The 17,384-nt window shown below is 38.1% G+C and overlaps 1 protein-coding gene across 1 annotated transcript in view; it reads left to right on the top strand.

The window, feature by feature from the left end:
• The window catches only part of CHSY3 (chondroitin sulfate synthase 3), a 134,407-nt gene that overhangs the window by 85,901 nt on the left and 31,122 nt on the right, over positions 1 to 17,384 (top strand). The gene's annotated exons all lie outside the window — the stretch shown is intronic.

The raw sequence follows: 17,384 nt of genomic DNA, 5'->3' as shown, positions 1-17,384 counted from the left end.
TCAGTCTGTGTATCTGTGTGTCCAGATGTGCCTGGACCAAGTTCTGAGGAAACTTTTTATGAGTTTTGCAGCTGCAAGGTCTGGGAAAGAGACTGGCATGAGAAAAAAAACAAACTACCCTGTCTTTGCAGGACCTATTGCTTAAAGGTGTTTTCTCCTTTAGTTCAAAAACAGCTTGTTTAAGGCAAAATTTAGCCGCAAGGTCCAAGTGGTTCACTACAGATGTTCTTCTACAAGAAGAAAAATAAACCTAACAAACTCTTCTCCTTCAGGAGGAAGATCTGAAAAAGGTTTGAACTAAAATGCCAAAGTTGTGGAAGCACTTCACTGCAAGACACTCAGCAGGGGAGAGAAAGAAAAAAAGAGGTTTATCAGCAGGAGTGTGACAGAAGTTGTTTGCCTCCATCTGGCTGTTTTCTCCCTGAAGTAAAGCTCTGCAGTGCAGTCCTCAGCATGGCAGAAATCACAGAACAGGTTATATTTTGTGCATTCACTGTGCATGTAGGTCTCCTTTGGCAAGTTCTTCTTGTGTAACATATTGTTCCAGATATCTGTTCAGGACAGCTTAGAGAGATTTGAATGCTGAACAGAATAAAAAAGATGGTACAGTTTCCTTAATCTTCACTGTTAGTGCACGTAGAGGAACATTGTTCTCTGAGGAGCAAGCAATTCTGTTGCACGTTATAAAAGAGGTAGGAATAAGTTTCTGTAACTAAATGGCCTATCCAGATTTTGACCAGCTCTCACCATTACCTAAGCTGAACACCTTTCCTAATATCTTTTGCTAAGGAGCTCTTTTATACATTAACCGCAGTGGGAGCTGTTGGTTCTTAATATGAATTCTCACCTTGTGTGAAGTCAGATAGTGCTGACCCCAGAGTGATGGTCATTGGTTTCATTTTAGCTTTGTTTGATCCTGAATGTGAAAAGTGGAATGTGCTATTTTAACACTCAGGTCAAGCAAGTCCACTCTGACTGCAGCTTGTGGTAACATTTGCAGACAGACAGAGCTACCAAGTGAAGTTCAAAGGATTTAAGATGTTCTTTGAATTTATTCCTCTCAAAGTTCAGGGAGCGATTGCTTGCAGAATGATTCTAAGACAACACAGTAGTTACAATCTTACCTAAACTGCCCCAGATAGAAGCTACATTTCAGGCTTATTGAGTTTTGGTGGAACTCCAAAAGATTCGCTGCTAATTCATTAATAGCATATTTTAAATGTTGATATCCACACAGAACAGTAAAAATTCTTTCATTAGTGATGCAAAGTGGAAGACAGCAAATAAAACACTCTTCTAAAGTGATACTTATTTTATCCCAGTGTTCTTCTCAGTGTTATCCTACTCATTGGCATGTTTAATTTCCTGGTTTTTGTCAACCAAAAAATTCTTCCTAGGACACATAAAATCAGGCATCTCACCTGCTCATTGTAATATTTTTTCCTTCATCATCTTCCTAATGTGTCTCAGCAAAGCAGTACCTCAGCCAGTAGTTAGAAGTGATATTTGCCTGGGAACAGTTCCAGAATAATTTTCAGTGTCTTCACATGTGACCTTGAGAACCTAATCTTCATTAACACCTTTCCATTCCTACTAATTTTATGTCAATATTTAATTGCGTTCAATATTTGAGGTCTTCATGTAGCTTACTTCCTGTCAAGAGATGACATTTTAATATGATATCTTCAAATACGATGTGCAAGCTATCTCTTAGTATCCAAATACTTGCCTTCTTGTGTAGCTTACTTAGCAGTGAAGTGTATACCAGAGGCCAAAAAAAATCAGCATGATCAGTGGTGCAGTGCAATGCAAGTTTTAAGCAGTGTGATCTTTTAGGTGAGCACTTTTGAAAAATGGCTTGTTTAAAAGCGCAGAAGAATAGGCTTAATAAGCAAAGGAGAACACTTTTGAAGAGATGCAGATGGGATTTGTGGTCACATGCTTGTTGAGTCTACATGTCAGCTTGCTGTGTATCAGTATCCATCTTCTTGGACTCGTTCTATACTGAGGAAAGAGATGCCTCCATCTTTTTGAAGGTGGTTCAAGGAAGGAGGTTAAATTAGGTTCTTAGTTTATAAAGAGTTTGAATGTTTGTCTTCCAGAGTCAGATGCTTTTCCCCTTACTTCTACTCCTGTTTTACCCAATGTGGAAGTTATAATCTCTCCTGATATCTACCTAATCAAGGATGACAAGAAATTAGATGCTGGTTGTGTGTCACCGGCTGTGACAGTCCCATACTGTTCTGTGTAACTGCTTCTGGTTATTGCCACCTCCCGTTTCAGCTTAGGCTGGAGCAGGGGCTTCGCCCAGACAGGCTCTACAGGATCAACATCCCACTTTTTGGGTCCTCTTATAGCTCTTGCATTAGGTTGTCACACGTAACCTTGTCAACCTTGTAACAGAGGGCTGAAATACCATCCAATTCAGAGGAATCTTAAAGAGGCCTCTGTTAATTAGGAATTTGTTTGGGTATGCTGAATTCCTGCTAGTATTTTTCACACTTTAAAGTTCTAGTTTAGCCAAACTGTTAAAATTGACAGAAAGCATCTCCTTTTTTAAAAAAGTGAAGTGTGTATAGAGCTGTCTGAACTGATTCCCTTATCAAATGAATGAGCCAAAGAATTGTGCCATCTGACAGTAACCATGCTGGCAAATGAAACATATTAATTAAGTATAAATCCAGGTTCAACCTACCTGAGCTGAAAGTTTTATTAGAGTACTTTTAAAGTGTCCAGACCTTGTTTGCAGCGGTTTGCCATTGATTCGGAACTGACCAAAGTGCATGAAGGCTCTTTTCTGTATGATTTGAATGCTCTGTGTTCCATGGTGACAAACAGTCACATTATGACATTTTACAACACCCTGAAAATGTGGATAAAATGGCTGAATCTTTCGTTCATTGACAATCTGTTTATAAAAGAACCGACTGGAAGAAACTCAGAGTAGTGTGTCATTGTGAACCCTGAGTTAGAGTGACAGTGGCACTGGAGAAGAGTGGAAAAAAAATTATGAAATGGGGAGATTGCAGTGCTGAAGTCATAAGTGTGATTTCCATGCATCTGTGCTGAAGTGAACTTGTTTTCCCCACCCAAGATGGATTTAACAGTACCTCTGAAAAGAGGTTTCATGGGGTGCAATCTCACTCTCTGGAACTGAGACTGGCCTTGATAACGTGTTGGCGCAACTCTGACCTCTGTTTTACTAGTGAAATGTGTTGGAACATGTGGCTGCTGCCTGCATGCTGGAGAGCTTGAGCTCTTCCAGGCAATGTGGTGGTACAGCCCTTTTGTTGTTTGGCTATGAATGAGTTGCCACGTGTTGTCTGTCCTTGGGAGCATTTTAAAAAGAAAACTTTGGATTTCTCCTTTTTTTTATTCTTCACCCCCCCCCCCCCCCCCACCATCTTCCCCACAAAGCAGTCAGTAAACAGGATCAAAAAAGCAACAGGGCTTAGAAAACAAACTTTAGTGCCTCCAGGCAAGACTTCTGTAGTGGTCTGTTCAGGAGGACAAATTTAAGGGAGAGGGAGACTTTGTTCCACCTGATGTGTAAAAGCTTTGATGAATACTTCAAGAGTAGACACAGAACTTCTTAGTACATGAAAGGCATTCCTCTGAGGAAACCATGAATATTTTGACCTATCTTTGTATTTTAGAGTCAAACAAATATAGCCTTTGAAACAGAACCAGGTTTTTTTTTTCTGACTTTTGGGTTAGAGCAGTTTAGAAAACTCCAAGGTTAGTGGAAGTCCTCCAGAAGGAATATGGTATTTTTTCCATATAGTAAGGGTCTTATACCAATTATTCACAGGTTTGAGGGCTTTGTTTTGTTTTTAACTTAATTTTTATTATTATTTTTGGTACCACTTTAAATTCTGAAATTTTTATTAAACTGTATCTGTATTAAAGTAGACATTTGTGTATATAAATTATTTCATGAACTCTGAGGCGTTCTTAAAAGGATAATTTTTTAACCTAGTTCACTGTTAAAATACATTTAATTTCTGATTTGTTCCTTCTAATATGGCTACATAACTTTTGAATAGCTGAATTTCACACACAGAAATGAAGCATGAAGGTCATCTGACCTCAACAGATTCAGTTGATTGAGGCTTGCTTAAGTCCACGTAGACCAAGAACATGGACATAAGTTCTTAAAATTGTCCCAGTTATGACACTCTTAGTATATCCTATTTACTGACAGCACATACTAGGTATGTGAAAGGTTTTTCTGTTTCTAATGTGTAAGCAAAAGAACCCTGCTGCAAATTGAATACCATTTCTCATATTCTGTCCCTGGAGGGCAAATAAACATGAGGAAGAGCTCATAACCACACTCCTGATAGTGATTTTCTTGAATGCCAGGAGGTTGCTTCTTATTTTTCGCTCATTCTTCTCTTTGTAGTTCCTGTTTTTTTCAGCTGGACTGTGTTTCCAGCATGAGCTGGTTTTGTGCTTGCCTCAACATCTGTAAACTGTTGGTAGCTTCATTGAAAAGATTATGTCCAAACCTGAAGATACTGTTAACAAGGCCAGGTGCCACCATGCAGAATATATCTCAGAATGGGGTTTTTTATATGCTTAGATCCCTTTAGCTTCTTTTAAAAATGACGATCGGTGTGCCACATGTGGTCTATCTTTTGAAAGCTGCAGGTATAAAAACAACAGCAACTTGAGCCATGGGTTGGCTAAATTAAAAAAAAAAAAGAAATCTTTTGTCTTTTTCTTATATAAGTAACAAGGATTCTATGTATGTGTTATCACTTCTTCCATGAAGGTAATCATCACCTGAATTGACTGCTGTTGGCCTTGATAGCAGAAGTTCTTAATATTAACTCCTGAAAAAAAAAAAGGGCTTGTGCAGATCTGACAAGATCACTTCGTTCATGTTTGCAGGACCAATTTCTATGTCACTCCATATGAATTTTTACTTAAGTTCTTTTTAGGAACCTTCTGTGAGTGACATCCCATAACCTCATTAGGAAGTCTATTTCAGTGTTAGCCCTTTTACTGGCTTTTTTTTCTCCCTGCCTCTCTTGTACTTTGGTTAAATATTAAAACTTGTCCAGTCCTCTATGGAGACAAGAAACTTCTCTTTGCATCAAACACCATTTTCTCCTTGATCTTTTCTCAAGTAGTGAGAAAGGTTAAGGATTGAATCTCAGTACAATTTCTGATGGTTGTTTCTGTAGAAATTGTTTTCTACTCTCTCTCATTTAGGCTTTTGAAAGATTTGTTGGAAAACATCATGATTAGTAGTGTGATGAGAAGAAGTAGGTGATTACACCTAGATCTCTTAATTGCTTGTTGTTTTCTTCTTCCCTTACAACATCCTCAGAAGATCAGACACTGGGTTTTAGCAGTGAAGAAAGAATCATGATGTTGTTATATATTGGCATTTCTTCTCCTTTTGATGTCGTGTCTGTGTAACTTGTTCTGTTTCTCTATCCCCTCCTCTGTTTGATGCCTACTATTCTCCTGATTTGCATTCTTGTTGGAGCTTTCAGTTTTCAACAAATACAAAGGCTCTTGTCATTGTGCTTCCACTGGCCTAACTGACTTTGTTAATGCTTTCTGACATGCATTGAGTATACATCTGGAGAATAAAGGTAAAACCTGATTTTTGGACTTAGCTGCTGTCCATCTTAGGCTCATATTAAAAAAAAAAAAAAAAAAAACACAACAGAAATATTAAAAATTAAGAAGGTGTGTACACCTCACTGCTCCCAAACTGTTCTTCTTGGTATCCACACATATTCTATAGCCAGATTAGCTCCAGACCACATGCAGCTATCCTGTGTTGGAAAGAAGTGACTAGAGTGTGTTTCAAGGGTGGTTTGGTTTGAGTTTTTGGGCTTTTTTTAAAAAGTCCTTTGCTGACTGTTATGAAACAATTTCCTTATTGGCTCTGGAGCATTGAGTGCAAATAACAATTAAAGAATTTTTGCTTTCTCCTGTTTAAATACCAATACTTCTGAGGCTTGGCTGAGTGAAAAGTTGTTTTCAAAAAAGTGAAGTAACAACTGCTCATTTTTTATCTATCACTTTGTGTTGCCTGAATTCTGTCTCTGAAGAACGCTCTGTAAATATGCATATTTTCAAGATGAGGTCAGCCATCACTCAAGGCATGTTGAAAAGATACAGACTGAATAGATCAGTTACCTTTTTTCACCAACATAGGTTAAATTTATTCTTACATCTGAAATGAGTGTTGCATTATCATTTGCTCACTAAGCACTTTGTACCAACCAGGTACTCAGTAGGTTGTCCTTTGGTTTAATTACACTGGGAGAAATTTAAATCTTAGTTCAGATATACCTATTGATTACAGTCTTATGTAGTTTAGTAAACCCAAGGTATATTCAGAATGAATATTGTACTGGTGCTGTGTCTGCAGCTGTGGATTCAAGCTTACCTTCACCTAAATGGCTTGGTGTTTTCAGCAGTATTTGTCCTGGCAGCTCTCTACAGACAAAATAAAAAATGTAGGTCCTTAACAGGTCTTGTGATAAAATGAATTGTTGTGTCTGGAATGTAGAAGCTTTTCTTGCCAAAAAAAAGGTGTTTGAACACTGTTGTTCTGGTAGTTGCTCTGGTAAGACCAGAAGGTACTTGTTGAGCACTTGACCTGGTGCAGTGGGTTAGCCTTGTCTAAGGACCAACATTCCCCCCAGCTGCTTGCTCATTCCCCTGCTTCAGTGGGGCGGGGGGGGGGGAGGGGGCCAAAGGGTCAAGAGTCTGAAATCACTCACAGATTGTCATCATGGGCAAAGCAAACTCAGCTTGGGGAAAAATAATTTAATTTTCTGCCAGTTAAAAAGGCACCTCCTGCTCTGACTGTGACGTTCTCTCTGCTGTCACAGGCCCCTGCCACCGACACTGGGACACAGACACCCCATAATCCCAGAACGTGTAGTCTGCTCGTTGTGTAAAATCTCACCTTTTGCAGGAGCTGGAAGATACATATTGACAGAACCTCTCCCTTGATCCAACGCTCCAAATTTAAATACTGTCTGATCAATGCAAATCATATTTTGCTTTTTTGCTTGCTGGGATCAGAGGTGACATCTGCCTAGCTACTGGCTGGAGTTGGTTCTATTCAGTTGGTTGTATTCAGACAGGAGAAACTACTGGCTGGAGCATGTAAAAATTATGGTGTTTTCACTGTGTAATTTTATGGTGGAAAGAAGACTGCAAGCTGAGTGGAATTTCCTTCTAGGTGTTTTGTTTTGCCTGTTTGTTTGTTTTCCCTAGCACAATGTAAGTTTGCATAGCTTTTATGCGGGAGAAAGGAAAACTTTTTCTGTTTATGAAGGTATGCTTGATTCTGTGCTTGAAAACTGAGCAACAGGTTTTTCCACAGCATACAGGTCATAAATTGATTGAGGACCTCATGCTTTCCTCATGTAAATGCATTGCTACTTGGCATAGTGGTAGCTCTGGGATGGGTATTATTAGGATTTTCTCCACCAATATAATTGCCAATAATCTTGTCAGAGCTTATTGCTGTCTGTAAGGCACTCTGTAAGCCTATTTTTTATGATACTTTTAAAGTGTTTTTGATAACTTAAGCTAATTGATGTTAATAAGTGCAGCCTGATTTATTGAGCTCTCTGCTGTTAAGGAGTTGGATCTCTGCTTCGCCCTGAAAGATGTTTGCTTCCTGTGGAAGGCAGAGCGAGACTTCATTTTGTATATTTTGTTATTTTAGCTCCTTTAAATTGAAACTTCCTTGTCCTGGCTGGTTTTTTTTTGTTTTTCACTTAGAAGCCTGTGAAGAGTACACTGAAATAGGGAGCTCTTGCGCCTCCAGCGTGCGTTGTTCGAGCGTGTTGTCATCTACTGTCAGGGTCTGCAGACACCAGCTGCTAGTCATTCCTGCAGAGCTGCCTGCCAGGATGAATGAAATCCTGGTGAGGGAGGAGAGCTGCGAGTGGCAGATGCTTGAAAAAGCAGAGTAACAGTAGGATTGCGGGCACTATCCTAGACGTGCAGTTGGCAGATGTGTTTTATGCCTTAGGTATATGGTGTGTAGGGTTGGAGGATGTTATATGCTCTTCAGAGCACTTCAGTGATCCATGTACATTTCTGCTCCATGCTCTGCCAGAGATCTTGTACCTGAGAGCAGAGAAATTAAGAACACCTAGGATAATCTGCTCCTTGTCTGTGGCATAGGGAATTATGTAGGGGAACTGCATATGCCACAAATGTTGAGTGCTTTCTGTTTTTTATGAAACTTTTGTTTGTTTGGGTCATCTACTTGTAAAATAATTGATTTTTGTATTAGTTATTGTACTCATCCTGTGCATTTGGCAGCAAAGCAGATGTGATTTTCCATGGATGAGATTGAGTTAAAAAAAAAAAAAAAAAACCACCCAGGATCAATCTGGCTCCTCTTACAGTGATGTCATATAATGTAATCTTATGGCTACAATACTCTAATTGCAAAGCTCCTGTGTGTATGTTTATACATTTAGTATTGTGGGAGCTCTGCTTCTGGAAAAGGAGCAGCATAGAAGAGGGTTTTGTGCATTTTTTCCCCCCTTAGAGATTTGAATCTGGTGTGTAATGATGCTACCATAAAATCCACAGCTCTTTCTCTGTGCCTTCTTAGCACATTAGCTGTATTGTTATAGTCAAACACTTTTAGTAGACTTGGGCTGTATGGTAAGGTGAAAAGGTCAGGAAGATAAAAATATTAGAATATAGCCCAGTCTTTTAGAGCCTGAAACCTAACCAACACAGAAAATGATTACATAAAGATTAGATTCTGTTGAAGCAAATCTGGATGAAACGGTCAAACTAGTGATGGGTCTTAGTAGGACTCAAAAGTAATCAGTGCAGAAAAGTAAAATAAGAATTGTGGACGGGAAACCCAATATTTATTTATTTGTCACCATGGATTCTGAAAAAGAAACAAAGTAGTTTGAAATATATGTTAAAATACATCTATGCCTTTGTCCTTGTTGTACATACATCAATGAAAAATAGATATAAAACAGATCAGTTATCTTAATTTTTAAACCTAAGGAGATTTATTTACAAATTGTGGCTAGGAAGAACATTTGGTGATAAATTCAGACAGATGTTGCCCTAAATACTCTTGGTTTGTTTATGAATAGTGTACACCAGGAAAGATAGATTGGCCTTCAGTCTTGAAAACTCTCTTGGAAATTGAAATAAGCTGAATAATGTGACAGTGCTTTCACCCCTTTCCAGAATGTATTTTTAGAGAGCCTGTTTATTTTGCTGTCCTTGTTGGGTTTTTTTGGTTGTGTGGGTTTTGTGGTTTTCTTTTTTTTTTTCTTTTTTTTCTGTGGATGCATTTGTATACAAGCTTAAGACCTTAATATCGTCCTTACTGTAATATGTATGGGTTTGTATTATTCGGAGACATTTACATAACATGCAGTAAACATTAATCTGGCTAAGCAGTATCATACCCTCTTACTGCCTTTTTCTTAATGTTGTATTCCTTTATCTCTTTTTTTCTTCATAGTCCTTACTTGTTCAATTCCTCCAATCTTATCTAATTTTAAATTCTCAGAATCTGTAGTGCTCTCCACCTTTACTTTTAAGACTCAAGTCAAAGACAAAACCTTATAAAATATCGTATACACTTAAACATGTGGATGCAAATAGCCCCATATTAGGCTGTTCCCTGAATTCAGTCAGTTGTAATCCCTGTATTGCAGCCACTGGTGAGAGTTTATGGTATGTTTAATTTCTGTGACCCAGTGAATGCTGTATGTAGTGCACTTATCAGCGGAAATGATTCCTCTGATGCAAAATGAATTACACAAGCACTTACTAAAAAATGAATTTTTAATCCTTTTTACAGGGAGCCTTTTAGTGGCTACTGTGGTAGAGTGTGTTCTTGTTGGTCACTTTTTGTGACCCCTGGCTGTCTGCTTGTATGGTGACTAAAGGTTAGCTTTTCATTCACCCTTTCCTACTAAGATATTACCTGATTGATATATTCCACACATTTCATTAATGTAGTCCTCTTTTATTGTAATTATAGTGCAGTTTATTTAATAAAAACAAACCAGCAGTTGGTCCTTTCTGTCTTCTTCCATATGCAGCAAGCATTGTGTTTAAACTATTTATTTATTTTTATTTTCTAGGTAGCATATACCTCACTTTCTGAGTAAAAGTGAGCTTTTGTATGACTACACTTACCATTTTATAGTGGTCTGTGTGTTTAATGGTGCAATGTAAAACACAAGATTTCAGGACATACATTAGCTACAGACATTTTGACAGTAAGCTCACAATAGTAGATTTGAGCCAGGAGTTTGAAGCATTAACTCAAAAATATGATGTCATCCCTTAATAGGATCTTGCAAATGTGACATAATGTAATTTACTGTAAAAGCAGTTAGACTATTTGGTTATTTTGGCTGTTGGCCTTGGTTATATTCAGACAGAAGAAACTTTGTCCACTTTAGGGGTTTTGTGGTTTCAGTTCATAAATGCATATACTATCTTCTCATAGGTTGTGGCCATTCTGTTTGTTCTTGTCTTTAGAATTCCTTAAGCTAGATATTTTGTGATAGGTCTTCAGCAAAAAGTGAGAGATTACTGTGCTTGAGAGCAGCACAATGTTCTCAGCGTTTTCTGAAACCTCATAAGTGCATTCTGTACTTATGGGGCATAAGGAGAGGGAGAAGCTTTTGCCTGAGGCAACAAAAAGATTTTCATTTGAACTTATGAGGACTTTCATTAGTAGTGTGGTTAGACCTTTTTTAATCAATAACTTAATGAAATATTTTACTTTAATAAATCACAGCATGTCTGTTGTAACCATGACAGCTGTTTTGCACTTGCCAGGTACCTTTCTCACATCTTGGTGGTGATTTCCTCTCTCTTCATGTTCATGGAAACGTTGTCTTGTTTTGTCCTAGTCTTGTGGGATGACAATAAGGAACCATGTGCCCTGCAACCTTTTCAGTTCAAACTAATTTCAAAGTTTGTTGGCATAAGGGAAATGTCCTGAGCATAACTTGTTTTGTATCCTGTTCCTGAGGGATTCTGCCAGCTCACATGTTGGCAGCTCTGAGTCTCTGTTTACTCTTTTATCATGGATTGTATTTCTTCCATAACTTGGTTCTGTAAATACATTCTGGAACCATATTAGCATCTTGGAGTTCAATAGTCCACTATTACTTGTAATTTATGGAAGAAAAATTCGATACAATTAAAAGTGAAGAATGTAGTTAACATTCATCAGAACTGCTACATGGAAAATAAAAGCTGTCAGCCAGATTCATTTACATCCTTTGATGAGATTCAGGTTTGTTTAGTAAAGGTAAATTGTGTAGAACAAATAATTTTTGTTAACTGTTTAATACTGCTCGGCATAATTTTTCTTAGTAGTGTTGTATGCTATGAAGAGAGTACATGTTAAAGCCATTGAGATTCACCTAACTGTGTCAAAACTTTAAAGATACTTGCCAGCTGGGAGAGAGCAGTTCCTTCTAGGAATTGCATTTTCTGCTTGACCTGACACAGACAGTGAAAGGCACAATGGAAAAATAGGTTAAAAGAGAGCACAGTGGCAGCAAAAGTGACCAGTGTCTGAGCCAAGTGAAGAGTGAGTGCTTCAGGAACATGGGAAAGAAACCGTTCCTGCAGAAATGTGATGGGAATCTTTTTGTCCCTGAAAAAAGCTCCATATGGAATTCAGGAGTCAGAACAGAAAACACTTAACCCGAGCTCACAGTGTGGCTGCCACAGTAAGTGAAATCCTTGAAGACGAGAAAGAAGTAAAGAGAAAGTAGGTTTACTTCCACCAAGAAAACCTGTGAATGTTACCTGGGGGCATGTAGCATTTGCATTTTGAAAAATGAGAATAATTCAAAAGGGAAACTAACTAGGAGTTGGAGAAAATGTCAGTGGAGGTGAACATAGGAGTTCAGGGGTTTAGCTGAGAGAAAAGAGATGGAGACATGACTGAATTACTTGAACAGAGAAGTGAAAATTGCTGGTGCTAAATAATTCTTTTTCTTATCACAATAAACAAACAAAACCCAAAGGACTGAAAGGTGAAGGCAGAAGAATTCAAGGTGGGAATTTTACAATGCTTAAGTGAACGTGTTTAATTCCTGCATCAACAACTGGGACACACAGCAGTTACTCTTGCCCTGTGATGCCTTCAAATCAGAGCATGCCTTTTGGAAGACTACTTCTTTGCCAGAGTTAATATATAGAATTTAAAACTGGGCTTAACTAGAAGTTGTGTAAGCACCTCTGCTTTGTAAGCTTGACTGTGCACTCTAATGGATGTTCTGGTCTATTAGTCCATGAAAATGGCTGATCCATTTTGGCTCACTTGCTTCCAGGTTGCTCTCTCGATGTGTTATCTACTTAAACTGCGTTTCTCACATCTTCCTGCAGTGAAATGAAGAAAATGGCAATGACACAATGCCGCTGAAAGTGATGGCAGAGGCAACAGAGTGAAAGTATGCTGTAGAAAATGAGAATACAATGCTGGCACTAAGATGGGGTGAATTGAGAGGGAAGGTGGGGCTGAGAAATTTTGGTGAGATAAAGTCAAGAACTTGATAAACTAGACTGATTTCTTGGAGGCAGTGACTAAAAGAATGTGGAGTTAGCCACTGGTATTTTTGCTATTATAACCAAATAATAAGCAAAAAATATAATTTTAACAGATGAAGGACCATATTAAAGTTGCTGTGTTACTGTGACTTCCTGGTGGGCTAAAATAATAGGATAATTAAAATCAAACAAATGTCAAAAACTGTCAGCAGAAGGATTGAAAAATAGAACAGACTGGCACTTGAAAGGGAAGGTAGCTGCTGTATGGTCAGAATAAATCAAATACACCATGGAGAGATCTGAGACTTTGGGAATGAGACCAAAACAAGATGAGGTGATATGTGAGAGAAATCCTAGGATAGTATCTGGGGAGTTCTTCAGTGGCAGCAGTAAATCTGGTTTTGTACCAGTATCTTTAGATGCATTGCCCAGACTTTATGGAAAGGATCTGACATCCATGCCGTGCTCTTCACTGTTCCCCCTCTGAGCTGCAAAGTGCTAAGAAGAAGGAAAGTGGAGATGCAGCGAGCAACAATGTTAAAAGACAGTTGTTTTAAAAAAATGGAGATTTAATAGATGCTGTGGAGTTTCAACCTGTCTGTTCTAGGTACAGTTGGAAACTGCTCAAAGCTAGTGTACTCACAGGAATATGAGAGGCATCCAGTAAGTGATAAAAACAGACTCTAAGTAGCAATATTTTCAGTCATAAAATTGCCACCAAAACCTTTGGTTTTTTAGAGCACATAATTCCAAATCAGAATAAGTGCATTTCAAACTGAGATGACCATTTGAGTTCATGGGACTGGTTAATTTATCTCAGCATCTTTTTTTGTTTGAAAGACGTTCTACCAGGCTGAGGTGCAAATGATCTACAGTTCAGAATATATACAATAGATGGTGCCAGACTAACAGGAAGTTAGTGTATTCACTGAATCGTGCACAGGCTCATTATTCCTCCCTCTAAAACGGTGCAGAAAATAGAGAAGTCATCCCTTCCTAATCCTTCTGGATTTTCATACTGACTCCATTTCACCTCAAGAGTTCTTCATTGGTTTCCGTACCTCATGGAGAAGAAACATGTCAGTTTCAATGCATCTGAAAGTGTGAATCTGTGGGGTTTGGTTGTCTGTGCAGATAGCAGATCTGCAAGTAGATTGGTGGTCACTGTTGTTATGAGCATTTTCCTTAAGCAGCCTTACATTTGCTGTTATTTCAAGTGTTGCTACAGAACATTAAGACACTGTGATTGGGTTTTTAGGGAAAAATCAGATTTTTGTGGGTACTCTTCCACTAATCATGCTAACAAATTTTATATATTATTTACTACATATAAATTATTTTACCTTTATGTGTGAAATGCTATGTAACTGGTGAATAAATATAATATACACAAAATGCTTCATGTGCGAATTTTCATTTGCTTCTCTTACCCTCTCTTCAGTATACACAATCTGCGTCCTTTTCCCATTAAATGCATTAAAATTTTATGTCTTTCCCATAGTTTTTCCTTTAAAGGCAGAGCCATGTCATTTGTTGTCTTTTGAACTAAGGAATAAACTCATGAAGGAGAAAAGGAAACAGGTTTTGTTCATGATGTCTAAAGCTGTATTTTGTTTTCATGCATGCTGATCTCAAAGTTTAAAAAGATTAATTCCGTATTAACTAAAGATTCAGAATATCCAAGTGTCTTCAGGTAAAGGCGGAAAGGTCTTTCAGTGTCAATCCAATCTTTCTAAAGACAAAATTCCAAGAAGAGACAGTTTTATTTTTCTGTTATTTCCATGACTGAGAATCCAGAAAAATCTCTTTTGGAATAACATAAACCTTTCTAGCTTTTCCTTTACGAAATTGATACAACAAGAGGTAAAACTATTCATTTACTTCAGTGGTCATACACTTAACCATAATCAAGTTCACATATGCCAGCTGTTCAAATTTTAGCATTTTTCTTCTGGGGTTTCCATGTGATGGAAAATTTGATTCTAATGTCCTGTGTTTGAAAAGGGACTAAATTGTATGTACGATTAAAATGAAATGTCCAAGTTTATGCTAGTTGAGAATCAAAAGGTATTTACTTTTATAGATACCTTTTTGTTACGCATTATTAGAGGGATTTCCAAATTTGGGTATCTTCAGTTTCTATGGCCTTTAAAAATTAGAAATTCCTAAAGAGACTAATGATAAAACCCCAAGTTAGATAGAACTTCCAGACTCTTTTATTTCTTCCAGCATTGTCTTGACAAGGAAAAATAACCCAAACTGTAAATATCTAAAAGTTTCCCATAATCTAGTTGTAAATCTGTAAATTGCATTTTTTTTAATCCTGTTCTGTTCTGCTTTGTTATAAAATTCACAGATTGTCTTATTCTACGTATACTAAGATGCTAAGAATGTAGAAGAAAAACTAGTTATTCTCTGTGGAAGAACAGAAGAGTAGTCCGTTCATTTTGCTTACACCAGTATCTTAGAGAGAAATTTATAGGAACTAACAGATTAAATATACTGTTTTGTATACAGAGATTATGTTGCCTCTCCATTCAGAATTTCTACACTGTTTACACACTGAGAAAATCTAAAGATAGGGCATTTGGCATTTCATAGTTGAAAGATTAATGCACGCTTGAGCCTAATCCCTCTGCTCAACTGAGAATAGAAAATATTTGACTATTTTTTCAGTTTCTGCTACAGGCAACTATCTGGTTTTACTCCCCTTCTTCCCCTTGTTCTTTCTTTTTCCCTGTGTATGGAATGCTGCCTGTGCCCTTCTTGTTAACATTGCCTTTCTTGACTTCAGATTGCTGCCAGGTGCCCAGTCTTGAGTGTTGCCTATCAAAACTTAGGCAAATAATGCTAATTTGTGTAAGCTGTCATAGACTTTGGTTATATTCTTCTGTCATTTGGGCCCCCTTGTTAACGAAGATTTAAGGTCTGAGACAATATTCTGTGTACATCTTTGATGTTTAGCAATGTGTAGGGTCTGACTAAAGATTTTGTGAGACCCAGGTACAGTTATGGGATTTTCATAGTGATCAAAATTTATTTTTTTTTTTCTGGTTTGACATTGTGGAGATTTGTTTCCTTGTATTACTTCAGAAGATGGTAAAACACTGAAGACCAAAATATTGGCTGAATCAACTGTCAATCTTGAGTTTTGATAAAATTGGAAATGTGTTGCACTGTTTCCAGGTAACCCCTTAGCAGGTTTGATTGGTCCTGAGCCCTCCTTAAAGCTGTATTAGTATGCTCCTGGAACACTCAGGTCAGATTGGATTTCTGCCTTTCAAATTGCAGTTCTGTATATTAAAAAAAAGGAGACAAAAAGAACAGTTAAATGATAACATAACATATACCCAGGTCTCCTCTCAGTGCTGTCAGGTGTATACTCACAAGAGAGAGTTAGAAATACGTAAGCCATGAAGAGTTGAACATGTCTGGTATACAAAAGAAATTCTTTAATTTACCTTCTTTTATCTGTGCACTGGTCCTTCTTCCTGCTTTCGGAATTTCCAGCAGTATTTGTTTTATGTGCATATAAATAATGTGTTAAAAGACACAAATTTTAAGTCATTTTGGGTGGAAGCACTGGAATTCCACAAAACTGCCTCCATCTTCTATTCCTCAGGCAGTCCTCATCCCTTTTCTGCAAATACTGCAAGTTTTGCATGGGTGAGATATTTTGGTTAGGCGAACACTTTTCAATCCCAAAGGCATCACAGAAGCAAACAAAGTTCAGATAATACAAATTCAGACTTGAAGTCTGAATTATTAAGCACAGTGCTTAGGAATTAAAGCCATTATTTGTTGAAACAGATGTGTTGCACACCTGTTGTATTTGTGTAAGCTTTTTTTCTCCTTGACAGTCTTTTCAAAAGGTTAGGCATAATCAGAATTCATCACATTGTTTCAGGAATTTTGGGTTAAAATGTTGTAGAACATGTAAGAGGGTCAAGGTGAATTGTCACAATGGTGCCTGCTGTCCTCAGTATCTGACAGCCTGTTGGAAGGGGGAACACGGAGTGGCTGGTGAAGACTCCTTTATTAGGTGTTCAGGATACCATGTTAACAACTTTCAGAACAGTGATTCCTGGATCCGTTTTCACAGTTAATCATTTCATACGTTCTCACATCTTTGTCCAGAGCATACCCTGGGAAACAACCCTTAAAAACAGGGGGGTTCAGGAGGGATGGATGTGCTTCAAGCAGGAAGTTTTGAGAGCACAGGAAGAGGCTGTACCGGTGCGCCGAAAGGCAAGCTGGCGGGGAAGACAACCAGCTTGGTTAAACAGGGGGATTCTGAAGGAAATCAGGGATAAAAAGAGAGTTTACCAACTCTGGAAGAAAGGGCTGACTACTTATGAAGAATTCAGGAAGACAGCTAGATCATGCAGAAAGAAAATCAGGGATGCAAAAGCACAATTTGAAGTTAAATTGGCCACTTCTATTAAGGATAACAAAAAGTCCTTCTATCAATACATTAATAACAGAAGGAGGGGCAAAGAAAACCTCCATTCTTTGATGGACTTGGAGGGAAACATAGTTAATAGAGATGAGGAGAAGGCTGAGGTACTTAACACCTACTTTGCCTCAGTTTTTACCAGTAAGACAGGTGGCCCTCCGGGCAACTGGCCTCTGGAGCTGGTAGACAGAGATAGGAAACCAAATAGCCCCCTTGTATTCCGGGAGGAAATAGTTGGTGACTTACTGAATCATCTGGATCCTCACAAGTCTATGGGACCAGATGGGATCCATCCTAGGGTAATGAGGGAGCTGGCAGAAGAGCTTGCCAAGCCGCTCTCCATCATCTTCCAACAGTCCTGGCTCAC

Source organism: Empidonax traillii, unplaced genomic scaffold (assembly GCF_003031625.1).
Source record: "Empidonax traillii isolate 1590-97213 ecotype Southwest subspecies unplaced genomic scaffold, ASM303162v1 scaffold2:size4533513, whole genome shotgun sequence".
In the NCBI taxonomy this organism is placed as follows: Eukaryota; Metazoa; Chordata; class Aves; order Passeriformes; family Tyrannidae; genus Empidonax; species Empidonax traillii.
The sequence above is the reverse complement of the archived record's forward strand: the minus strand, read 5'-3'. Positions and strand labels throughout refer to the sequence as shown.